General features: G+C 39.2%; 1 protein-coding gene across 1 annotated transcript in view; it reads right to left on the bottom strand.

The window, feature by feature from the left end:
* Positions 1-14032, bottom strand: part of stambpl1 (STAM binding protein-like 1) — a 113686-nt gene extending 99654 nt beyond the window's left edge. The window contains exons 1-2 of the mRNA XM_084322749.1: positions 13899-14032; positions 13651-13726 (exon numbers count right to left, since the gene is read on the bottom strand). The gene's annotated coding sequence lies outside the window, so the exon portion shown is untranslated. The remainder of the gene's footprint in view (positions 1-13650; positions 13727-13898) is intronic.

Below are 14032 nucleotides of genomic sequence, written 5' to 3'. Positions count from 1 at the left end.
TGTATTCCATGACAATGTACTAAATAAATATCCCTAAAATACTCTGTTCCGCCACAATACATTGCAACGACGTCCACCGTATACCACACACTACTATAACCGTGGCATCAGAATTCACGCCACATACATACTCGGCACGTAAATATATAAAATAGCGCCGTGCAAGCTAAGTATCCTAGCAGCCTTGAGTCCTGAGCTGTGGTGCGTAAGCACGTCATCACGTAACGTTGGTTGTTGTTAGTGAGTGTGCTGAGCCGAGGCTGAACGGAGCCAAACTTGGAAAATCGATATATCGAAACTTTGCGACCACGTTTCATGTTTATTTCGAGGAAATAATTTATTGCGATATTTATCGTTATCGTTTTATCGCCCAGCCCTAAATGTACATACAGCGCGGACTCTCACTGGGAGAGTGTAACGTGTGGAAGGTCACACTACCTCCCTCCAGATCCTTCCCTCGCTGTGCAGCCGCCCCGACCGAACTGTAGGAGTCGCTGTTTACAACGACCCGGACCCACCCACCCACCGGCTTCCCTCCCGCTGACTCTGCCAATCGAGCCAGTATGACGGCTGGCCAAGCCGGAGGCAACGCTGACAGCCGGATTCGATACCAGTGTCTCTTGCATTGGTGACGAGCGCTTAGTCCGCTGCGCCACCCAGCCGCCTGCAAATCTATATTTTGACGATGAATTTGATAGTGACATGTGGTAAGAACTAGCTAGTTTGGTTTCTGTAGCTAAGGTTAGCCTGTAATATTTGACTGAACTTGAAAACATCATCTGGGTGACCGAGTATCATGTGGGGCGACCACTGCAGAGTGTTTTACATGATAGATATATGTCCTGTATTTGTAGTTTCTGTATATTTATATTTTATTTGTGATTTATATACATAAAGTTCTTTGTTTTAGCATAACTCTTTGTATACTTTAACATGTATTTTTCAAGATTTCTGTAATTTTTCATTCCTATTTAGTAATTAACGTTTCTTTTTGAGTATTGTACAATCTTATGAGAATTTTTTTAAAGATGTATAGCATGACATTCCATTTAGGTAATTGTACATGCATTAATCATGTTTAACAAGTTTAATCTATTTTAGAGATGGCACAAACAAGCAAACAGAAGACTGCTTGCTACAGACAGTGGGTCAATGCAGACTCTACAGCTAGAGCCGACTATCTTGCCAGGAAAAAAGAAAGGTAAAAAAATATATAGGTAATATGCAGTATATCCTTCTCTGGTGTATTTTAAACTGTCATGTTATTAGGATTAGGAATGACCTTTTCGTAATATTTTGAACTTAACACATTCCCTGCCACGGTTATATCCATCAATGTAGCCTCACTGCCACCACTCTAAGCCTATGGAGATGTTCACCTTCTTTGCAGGGCTATAACTTTTTAAATTGTATTGCTAAATTGACATTACTATGGCCCATTCAACATCGATTATCTATCGTTCAGGATGTAGGAACGTTATACTTTTTCATTGATAGATTCTTCCAAAAATACCTTCTAGAATATAAGTATGTTTTTATCGTTTTCTGCAGTAATTCATAGAACGTGAGTTATAGGCATAAACGCATATAGATTATCAACTGCCGTTTATTCCCGATACACGCTATATTAAAAAATTCAACTGAATATGATCCTATACGTAATGCGTCATCATGCGCGGATGAAAGGGGGGGGGGTCGTTTATAATTCCGTGATCGTCAGTAAATGTTTTATGTAGTATACAGGGGAGGAAATTAGGCCACTTTACTCGCCAAATGCAAGTATTTTTTACGTTTGGCGAGTGAATCATGAAGACCACTCACCAATCTGGCGAGTACTGCACAAGACCTGCGCCGCGGACATATAATGTTTAATAAAAGTTCCCGCAGTACTGGCCAACCCACGAACATATAGAATGTTTAATAAAAGTTCCTGCAGTACTGGCCAACCCACGAACATATAGAATGTTTAATAAAAGTTCATGCAGTACTGGCCAACCCACGAACATATAGAATGTTTAATAAAAGTCCTGCGGTACTAACAATCAGTCAAGGGAGCACTCGCTAACAGATAACGTTAAACACAGCAGAAGATGGAAAAAAGACAGATTGACCAACGGGGAACTGCATCCAACCCTAGTACAACCCTTGAGTATAAGTTACTACGGACACATTTAAATCACAGAGGTGTACGTTAGTCTATTGGAACTGTACAGTAGTTAGCTTCTAGTTAGCGTTTTAGCTATAGCTGCTTGCTAGCTAACGTTAGCCCCGTGTGCGCAAAGCAGCCAGCCCTATGTTAGCTAGGTGTATCTGTTATGACTATAATGTTTCCAAAAACGCACCGGACTACGACGTAAGGTTAGACATTTTATTTCATGATCAAAAGCCCCTGGCTTGCACATCGCAGTCACGAAAGGGGCTAGCTCAACCAATGCACAACAGCACACCAACCCAACTGACGTTACCACAACACTTGACGGTACTTCACAGCACTGTCGTAAGACCACCGTGCTGTCTTAAAGGTACAGTGAACAGCGTTGTGATGCCACTCAGATGCATACACAACATTGACGCGGCTTGACAACCGAGGTTCAAAGTTAACTTGATTGATTGATTGATTGAAAACTGTATTAACAGATTGCAGAATGGGTACAATACAGTACGGCTCAATACACACTAGGGCTGCAACGATTAGTCGACATAATCGACGACGTCGATTATAAAAAATCGTCGACGAGGAATTGTTGCGTCGATTAGTCATAAAACAATTTAAATAAAAAATATTATAAATATATATTTGGTCCAGCCAGCTGAAGACTTCTTAGGTCGCTTTCACATATAGTTTTGGTGGACTCGGTGCGGTTCTGGTGGTGAAGTTGCAACATTGTTGCATTCTTCATTTGGTTCGCCTGCGTTCACATAGAAATCTGTGGGGCGCACCGAACCTTCTGAACAATGTCACGCGGTCGAAAAGGGCGCTTGTCTATTGGACAGTGGAAATGTGTGTGTGGCTGCGAGCCCGTGTGTGCGGGCGCGCGTGTGTGTGTGTCTGTGTGTGGACTGCGAGTCCTCCAGATCAGCGGAGGCGAGTTTTGACATGGCATTGATTGATACATTGTTCTATTGAAGCACATTACCACCATCCTCTCGCTAAACAACTTGTAGACCACAGTGTTTTTATGAGTGCCCACAAGTAGCTGTTTTATTAATAATATAATAAGCCGCGTTTTTTCTTCCTTCTTCCCAAGATGCACAGATATATGGATGGATGGATGGATGGATGGATGGATGGATGGATGGATGGATGGATGGATGGATGGATGGATGGATGGATGGATTATGACTAAATATGGTCCTCCTGGATACAGCTGCCCCCTCTCTCCCCTCTTCTCCTCCTCTCTTCTCTTCCTCTTCTCCCCTCCTTCACTCCGCTCACCCCCCCCCCCCCTTTTCTCTCTCTTCTTTCTAAATGTTTGTAGACAGGGTAGGGCTGCAGAAAGATTTAGAGAGAGGGTGACAGGCAGAGAGCGAGAACTAGAGAGGGGGCGATAGATAGATAGATAGATAGATAGATAGATAGATAGATAGATAGATAGATAGATAGATAGATAGATAGATAGATAGATTTTGAAAATCCTGTCGCGGTCTCATTTCCACCTAAGCGCAGCTCCAGCTATAATAACTATGGCTCCGGCAGCTAGCAACGCTCAGTTCATTTCGATACTCTTATTTTGAAAATCCGTGGTGTCGTGACTCATATCCGCTCCACAGCACACGGCTCTGACACAACAGTACTCGTCTCAGTAGCGTCTGGAACGCGGACATTGCAACATAGCAAGGCTAGTGCGCTTATTCCGCGACCCAAAACAAATCCCTGCTGTTTTATTCCGCAACGGGTCAAATGCATATAACATGCTTTGCAATCCTCGCCATTCCTTTATGACTACGTCGTGTTTAAGACCGGAATCAACGTCCTGTTAGCATAAGCTAACAACAAGCTAAAACCCTGTTCAGAGCGACAGAACAGCAGAGTGGGGACTGGGAAGGAGGGGCATTCTCCCTTCTGTGTGTGTGCGTTTGAAAAGATATGATGAAGTCAGACGAGTATATTATATTGATAGTAAATGTACTGAGGGTGGACAGATGATGTTGATATTTAAACATAAAAAATACAATACATAATAAATGTATGCATGATCATCATGCAACATAAAACAATTGCAGGAACGGTTTGGGAGAGGAAGGGGTTTTAGGTTGCGTGTTCCAAAAAAAGTTCCAAGTTAAAGTTTAAAGCTCAATATATCAAAACGTGGCACTTTATAGTGAACAGGAGGTCTATTTGTATTAAAAACAATAAATAGTTTTTCATTTAAATGTCTGGAAGAGCTAAAAAAAAATTTCCAAATTATATTTGTTACCTTTTGAGTTGATCTAAATGTTACTGATTGTGTTAAATGGGCTTATATCATCTCATATCGATTGCAGGCACCTGCATTGTATCGTATCGTGGCAGATATCAGCAAATATCGTATCGTTGTCCAAAGAATCTATATCGTATCGTGATGAAACTGGTGATTCCCACCCCTAGTAGAGTCCATACACCCAACACCAAATCCCATAATTCCTTACACGTAACGTGTCTGGCTGTGTGACGTCAACTTGTCAGCATGAAAATGACAGCCAAACATGGCACTGCAACTAAATAACACAAAAACAATAGGCACATTTGTGACTGTTACAAATATAACACGTTTTATACTTGTGCTACAAGATTTTGGCCAGTGCTACAAAACTATCAACCTCTGTAGCACCAGTGCTATGTGCAAAAAAAGTTTACGTACAGCCCTGCAGTACTGCTACATCTATACATTTCACATCTATCTATACACTTCACAACATACTTCGGTTTTTTTCTTTCACTGCCCAACCCAGTCCAACCCAGCATCTTTCACTGCCCAGTTCACCCCAACCCAGTCCAGAATAGATCCCTCTTTCATGTTAATATGTTTTTGCTAATATTGTGAAGAGTAGAGACACTGTTATTAATGTTTTATGCTAATACATATTTTAAAGAGTAGAGACACGGTGTGATTATTACTATGATTGAAAATCTATTTAGACGAAGACATACAAAGAAGTAATTATCACAATTAGCGATTTTCTTTTGGCTGCTAAAAAATCTGTTTGGCTGGTAAAAAAAATCAGATACTCGCCAGTTGGCTGGTAAGCCAAAAAGTTAGTTTCCTCCCCTGGTAGTATGGGTGATATATTGATCAGATCGGTTTGCAGTGAAAAGAATAAACAATTGGGCTGAAAATTGCGTCAGCGTCCTCTTACCGTGCGTCAATGAGACTGGCGGTGAAAGATCCCAGGTATAGGATGTCGATCGCCTAGGTCCATTTCCGGTTTGTATGTCACAATAAACGCCGAAATCATATCAATTATTAAGTTTATAAAGCGATCGATATGTACATTGTGTCTGTCGGGAGTCATGCAACAATATCTGATGGCCGGATGAATTTAATCGAGGCACAGCCCCCATATCCTGTTTACCAGTATAACTCGCCCGACCATCCACCAGGCGGCGGTATTGAGCCGTTGTTTTTTTAGCCGTAGGGTCCAGCTGCAGCGCCAGAGGTGTATATATGAATTATGAATGCCATGGCGAAAAAATTAAATATTGATCTCAATATCGCTGTACAGCGTGGTTTGGCAGACAACGCATGGCCGGCAATAACGCTGTACAACGTGATTGGCGGGGAATGTGTTAAGTTTGTTGTATGTAATTTAGCCCACCAGAATCTGTATCACATTATACACTATTGTTTCAGCTATCAGAGAAGAAAACAACAGGGAAAGATTCAGAAGTCAGATGAGCTATCGGAGGGGGAGAAGGCTGCATCCAGAGGTTACATGGAGAAGGAAAAAGATGGAAAAGGCTATGCTGGACCTGACATCACCATCCATGGAGAACACTCCACCAGTTCTGGCTGGTGTAGGAGTAGAGAAGAGCAGCAGGGCAAGCTGTGGTGGATCCCCTACCTCTAAATGAGGATTTGAATCTAAAACATTTACTTTGATTCTACAGTAGGTTTATCATCCCTTGAAACCATAAGTTATATATCCAGCCCATGATCAACAGTGACATATTTCAACAACACATTTTCAGTGGATTGCACTGTGCAACATCTCCATTATAATCTGATCAAAGTTTGTTTCGTGTTTGATATATCTTTGGGGAATGTTGACCTAAATGTTCAAAATATCAGTGTTTTGTTTTTTGGTGTGCTTCTTATTCTAGGTTCTCAGGGAAAATTGTTTGTTTCAACACAAAATAATTCACTTGTTTTTCATTGTTTTTTTATGCCATTGATAACATTATTTGTTAAAACATAATTTGCGTAGCGTTGAATATTTAAATGTCTCTCCCATATGTGGGATTTGAGTCACTACCTACTAGAGTTGTTCCGATACCGATACCAGTATCGGAAATGCCGCCGATACTGCCTAAAATGCTGGTATCGGTATCGGCGAGTACCCTCTAATGTTGCGCTCCGATACCATGACGTAATTTATCAACAACACTGCGGACGTTGGGCTCTGTAGATACTTTATATACTCATACTTCGCTGGGTGAGCATTATAAAACAAACGTGTGCTTAATCGACCGTGAATTAAAGTGTCAATTGCCATTAACAGCAGAGCAGATACTTTCTTAAAATGCCATTGTCCCGACAGCGCTGTTGACGGGGAGCTCTGATGAGTTCGCTTGGTGGCTGGTGTTATTAGCATTGAACAGCTAACCGAAAGCTAGCTTTGACGTTACCTTGGCTAAAGTTCTGTTGGGGCTATTCAAAATCCAGCAATAATGACTGCAGATCAGCAAACAAAGTACAGCAAGTTAGCAAAGGAGTATTCCAAGTGTTGGAATGTTTAGCTTTTAGTGCCAAATGATAAGAGTCTGAGGCGGAGTCTCAAAAGAGAATGTTGAATATTTATTGTGCAAAAATCACAACAACAGAGCCTCTGGTACTAAACGGAGCCTTCTTGTGGAAGCAAGTGCAGCAACGAATAATGTCCGTGTGGAACTAATGTGCCAACAACCTTTCCGTGGGTGAACTCATTGAGATAGTTTTCAATTACTGATACTAATACTAATCTATACAATCACCTGTTGTTGAATAAATACCATTACTTTATAGTTATTACTAAAAAACAGTATATATATAAAACAGTAGCTGTATTACGTTTTATAATTTATATAATATTTTTTAATTTTTTTAATGTATGCACTGGTATCGGATAAGTATCGGTATCGGCCGATACCCAAAGCTTAGGTATCGGAATCGGATCGGAAAGGAAAAAATTAGGGATGTCCGATATTATCGGCCGACCGATATTATCGGCCGATATCGGCAGTAAAATGTGATATCGGAAAATATCGGTATCGGTAAAAAAAAAAAAAAAAACAATAACAATTTTTTTTTTTTTTTTTTAACATTTATTTAACCTTTATTTACCCAGGCAAGCAAGTAAGAACCAATTCTTATTTTATTTATTGTAAAAAGTATGCATGTTGGTTTAAAATGTTAATTTTTACTTTTTTAATGATCATATTTTGCACAGATAATGCTTACATTTAGAAAGCCTTTTGAATGCATCCAGTGAAATTATTAGTTACCTGAAATTATTCCGTTTTTTGGGGGGGAAACCCTGCATATATCGGTATCGGTTGATATCGGTATCGGTATCGGAAATTGGAGTTGGACAATATCGGAATATCGGTAAAAAAGCCAATATCGAGCATCCCTAGAAAAAATGGTATCGGAACATCTCTACTACCTACCCATGCACATGTACCTCAATTTGAAATGCCTGCAGATTACCATGATATAATATAAAAGGAACTAGGGATGGCACCGATCTGATACTCAGTATCGGTCCGATACTGGCCAAATTCACAGGATTGGATATCGGAAAAACAGGAAATATTTCCCGATCCGATACAGACCGTAAAGCATGCCATCACGTGAACTGACCCGGCCCCGGGACGTTTTAAGCACGATTTGCCCGCCGGCGCCCCACTTTGGTGACCTCTAGCGGCTCGGGTGTGCATATCTTTTAATACAATATATAGATCGAATTAAAGCCCTATTTGTTGTCTGTCAATAGTATACAGTAGCACATTTAGTATAATATTGCAGTTTATCATAACAGGATAATATAGCATAGCATTACAGTATAGGCTAGTAGGAGTATAGTAATATAGTATATAGCAGCCAATATATTAAAATAACAGTATATATATAAAATAATATTGTATATGACTGTATACCAATATAATATAGTCTAGTTACTCTAGTATAATATAGTATACTATAGTATGATTTAGTTATAGTATAATAAAATAAAAATAATACAATTATATAATATATAGAATACATGATATACTGTAATAGAACAGTGTACTATAAATATATAGATGCACGTGTGTGTGTATAAATGAATGAACCTCAGTAAATATGCAATTTAACTGATATACACTAAATTTATTTATTTGTTAATTTAATTGTGTTTATGTTTTATTTTCTGCAAAATAAGTATGTACATTTTGTTTGGTTTGGTAAACATTGCGCTATGAACAGTCTATCCGTGTACTGTATACTGTAGGGGCAGGTACAATAAGAGCTTTCTTCTTCCTGTTCCTTTCGGCCATGAAGTTTAGTGGATCATATGAAGTCAACTATATGTACTGAAGACACTGTTGGACTGTAACAATTCCATGTATGAATAAATAAAAATGAAATGAAATGAAAATGAAGAATTACTTGATCATTGATTGATGGGAGTAATATGGGGTTCTTAACCTGATAAATCAAAAGGATTTATCTTAAAATAACATATTTTTACATCTATGCAAATGCATATTGTAGTGGAATTTTAGCTAACAATGACCCAGTTGGAACTGTGAAAGAATGCTTACTTGAATCAAGGATAGAAGCTGATAAGCTAAATGTATTATCTGTGCACAGAGTCTCACTTCAGTTTACAAGGTGTAGCTGAAAAGAGACTGTTTAAATGCAGAGACAGGATACCGCATACCAGGGGTGGGGGGCAAAAATGCAAACCTGCCATTTCTAACTGGAAACAAGCTTCCTGTGTTGCCCTGGCAACGGGCAGTTTTATCATTATATTTGATGTAGCAGGATGTGTAGGGGACTGAAAGTAACACCTGTGTATCTCCTTGCATCTTTATGAAGAAATATAGAGCAGAAAAACGTAGACAATTTCCACAGAAGTGCATTGTAGACATTTTCTGAGCAGGGTTAAAGAGCAAAATATTTTCCTATCACAATATGTAATATTTGTAACTTGAAGTAATAGAATAGAAGTAATGAATACAGAAACAGTTATTTAACAATATGTAAAGGAGTAGTTGCATTTATTTTACATTATATTTACATGTATACTGTCTTTGGCCCTTTGAGGGCTACCATGCTGATGTGGCCCTCTGTGAAATAATAGTTTGACACTCCTGCCCTAACCCTATCAAAACAGCAGTCAAAGTGTATATTTTCAGCACTATGTTTGTTTACCAATGGATTTTAAAATCTCCACGCATTGTACCGGTAAACGGACGTTTTAGACGCAAGGACAGGAAGCCGCCATTAAAATCGCTGTAGTCTTATTAACTAAATCATTTGAACTAAATAAAAAGCAGCAGCACTATTGCATAACTGAGTCATGTGTGCTATGTATTTCTTCCTTTAGGATAGTTTTTGATGTTTTATAGATGGCTAGGTTAAACACAGGTTTTAGTTTTTTAAGGGGGGGGGGCAGTATCGGATGGGTATCTGTATTGGCAGATACTCAAGGCTGTGATATCGGTATCGGACATGAATAAGTGGTATCGTGCCATCCCTAAAAGGAACTGATACAACTGTGTTATAGTTATTTAGCATTGATTTCATCCATGCAACTATGTTGGTGGTTATTGTTTATTGGCTGTGTTGGTGTTTCGTTTTTATTCCATACATACAACTGTTTACTTTTTATTATTGACTGAAATTGTTAATCCCTGTCCAATGTGACTACCAGGGTCCACAAAAGTGATGCTACTTAACCCGCATACATTGACAAAACCAATGACGACATGACAAGGACATGAAAATGGACATTTGTGAAATGTTCAAGTTCCTGAAGCATGTAATGTGTATTGCACTTTATCTTTTTAATGTTTAATGTTTTTAACATTTGTGATATTTGAATGTTCCTGATGAAGCGTGTAACCTACCATGCATTTCACGGTTTAACATGTTTTACTTTTGTGTTATTTGAATGAATTGAAGAATATTTTTTACTTGACCACTTGAAAAGATTGTAATAAAAACATTCAGTTTTATTTTGTCTGAACTGTATTGTGTACATCTTACATATACTTTTAACTACTTTCATCATTTCGGGCGACCATCTGTCATGCGGGGTAAGGGTAACCAATGATTTTCAATAACTGTACTAAATTAAAAATGTAATATCCATCAGTTTTGTCTCAAATATTAATCACTGGTATACTATGCTTAAGTGGATACTATCTGTACACATTTTAAATCAGTTTTATGGGTTTTAGAGCAAAAATGGGTATTGTAACTGCATTACGAGGGAGACACTGCCATTATAGAATAAACTTGTAAAATCATGGGTTACAAAAAATGAAAGGGCACACAAGCATGTCTTTCTTAAGCTGTATATTAAATTACTGATACTAGTTAAAATATTAGTAATATTAAGGAAATACATAATTTTTTTTATCAATTACAGTCGCCCCAAATTACTTTTTTTTAAGGCTGTGTCCTATTAATTCAACTTTAAAAACACTAAAATCTCTTAATTTGGGTTTTTTGCATACATGCATGTGTACACTACATTCCAAATGTTTGAACAATGGTCAAATATATCCTTCTTTTCTGTATTGTTAAATTGGCCTATTCAAAAGTCTTATCCGTCAATGATCCATTTACATTTAGCTGACACTTTTATTCAAAGCGACTTACAACAAGTCAGTGGGAGGGGTGCACCTGTGGTGACTAAGGGTCAGTGGTATTGTTCTGAGTACATAAGTAGTATAGACATGTTAACATAGTAGGCAGTAGTATAGGAATAGTAGCATAGTAGGTAGTAGTATATAGATAGTAGCAAAGTATATAATAGTAAAAGACAGTAAGATGGTTATTTTATTTTATGTTTTTCATATTTAGATAAGCCAAAATACTGTGTCCATCAGACACTTTGCATCTCAAAAGAAAACAACATACTACAAGACAGGCTACTACATTTAAAAAGGGACCTACTGTGTTTTGCATAGTTTTTACAGAATGATGGGGTGTCCCAACACTGAGAAACTGTGAAATATGTGCATTGTGCCTCTTTCTGCAGTTAAGCTGTGACAAGAACCCTGCCTCAAGCCATTCAGAATTGCTTCTTCGAGCGACGTTAGTAAGACCTTGTATGTGCGTGTGAAGAGATCTTGATAAAATGTGTGTGTACAAAATGGCGGCTTGCTCATAAATTCTCTTTTCTACCTAATTGAACCTAAAATATGTTTCTGACAACAGTTTTAACGGTAAGTTTGACCTTGCTGGATCTATTGCTGGATCTTGAGTCATATTTAATCTACAATGTCTAGTTTGACAGTTTAATCTGAATTTCATTTCGACGGTACAGGCTCATACAACATTGCTAGACGGTGCACAAGCGGCCCGCTTGTTATAGGCACAGCAAAATAATTCAAAGTCATGTTTAGGGGACCTATATAAAGACCTATATTAAATTAATTATGTCCCCTTTAGAACATACTGAAGCCCAAACACAGATGTCTATTTAGTATCACTCATGCCGCACAGCAATGTTGGTCGTTTTATACTTTACAGTTAGTATTTAGTGGGGCGGCTTTGGCTCAGGGGTAGAGCGGGTCGTCCAATGATCGAAGGGTTGGTGGTTCGAATTCCGCTCAAGCCCATGTCCATCCCATCGCCGTTGTGTCCTTGGGCAAGACACTTAACCTACTTGCCTCGTATGAATGTGTATGCATGTGAATGAATGTTGGTGGTGGTCGGAGGGGCCGTAGGCGATGATTATTCGCCACGCTTCCGTGAGTCTGCCTCAGGGCAGCTCTGGCTGCAATTGTAGCTTACCACCACCGGTATGACTGTGTATGAACGAATAATGGACTCTGTGAAGCGCTCTGGGTGCCATGAAGAGCGCTATATAAATCCAAGTCATTATTATTATTATTATTTAACTATAGTCTATCAATTAAACCCGAGAAATGGTATACTCCCGAGTGTCATGTAAGGTATTGGCTCGTGTTGCTACACGGACAGGTATATAGGTGGCACGGTACTTCCTGGTGGGGAGGCTAGTAAACAGTAAACCTGAACACACGCTCTCCGTCTCGTTATTATTATGTCCAGGTTCTCATACGCACTCAATCAGACGACCTCCCTTATATTAAAGTGGAATGCCACTCGTTTTATGAATTCACACGTTATTCCTGAGCTTGATGGCGGTTTAGTCAGTATTTGTGAACATGCACCACTCTCTCTCTTCAAACTAGAAATCAGAGAGAGAGAGAGCACCCTCACATTTGTAATCTGGGGCTGCTCCATAGACAATGAATGGGTCCGTTTTTTTTAAGTCGTAAAAAGTTGAGTTCTCACAACAAAACAAGGTTTAAAATCTAGTATTCCTAACAAATCTGAATTCTGAACCTGAGAAACACCAATTTTTTATGTAAGCACTCACACAAACATTTTACAGGGTCATGAAGCCAAGTGCCTCATTCATCGTCTATGCAGCAGCCCACAGATGTTACATCCAGGAATCACACATTTGAGGGTTCTCTCTCTCTCTCTCTCTCTGACGAAACTGCCCTGGGAGCGCAGGGATGTGAATTCTTACAATGGGTATCAGTTATCTTTGCATATAACCTGTGTCGTAACCAAGGCTTAATTTACATTCACCTTAAATCCATGAGGTGGATTATACAGGTGAAATCGATAAAGAATCACACCTTTCACATGGATTCCTCTGGTCAGTCTATTTTAAGAGCAGGTGTTCAGCAGTAGAATAGAATAAAATAGAATTTACAGTAAATTTAAACTTAGAATGTTTCTCATCATCAACAATAATTAACCCAAAGTTATTAATTGACAGTTGTATTTTAAAATGTATAGGCTATTTATAACGCTATTGTGACCTGATTGTAACCATAGAGGCTAATGTGTCTCACTCTCTCCCACTCCCCATTCACTCAACTATGCTGCCTTTCCACATTCCGGCACCTGCGCACTGGGGACCTCTGGAGGTTCTGACCTCGCGCACTGCGCGATTCCAGGGAATAATTTATGAATGTTGCCGATTTTTTTTTCTATCATGAATTAATTCACCTATTATGATCAACCTGCTACTATTTCATTGGCAACTATATAGGTTATTTTAGTCAAGAAGATAAAAAAAAATACATACAATACAGATGTATTATTCTATTCTGTTCTATATCTCTCACTATTCCTGGAGCTGTCACTGTAGCCTGTAGTGCCCCACTTCCTATGATAGACAGAGCAATACTGGACATGGGAGGGAAACACTTACCACCAGTTTAGCTATTCGTCGGTATTTTGTCCCGTATCCCCTCCGACATCCCCACCGCTGTCACATGTGGCACGTGCTAGAATACAGGGGGAAGAGATGAAACGGCCGTCAACAATGTTGCCACACTTATCTCTTTACAGCAACACACGGACAGTCGCTCTTAAAAAATATATCAAAACACGCATTATTTCATAAACGAGTTTTACAACGGCGAGGAGAGGAAACGTGGAATGTAGCCTAACATTTACCGGCGATATAAATGGCCGAAAAGCTGCGGCTTCAAATCCGATAAGGCGACAGAGAGAGAGAGAGAGAGAGAGCGAGAGAGAGAGAGAACGAGAGAGAGGTGGTCATCCGGAGAGTGTTCAGTGCGCTGTGAATG

Source organism: Notolepis coatsorum (assembly GCF_963971535.1).
Source record: "Notolepis coatsorum genome assembly, chromosome: 10".
Classification (NCBI taxonomy): domain Eukaryota; kingdom Metazoa; phylum Chordata; class Actinopteri; order Aulopiformes; family Paralepididae; genus Notolepis; species Notolepis coatsorum.
Note: the sequence above shows the minus strand (reverse complement) of the source record. Positions and strands in the feature narration are given on the sequence as shown.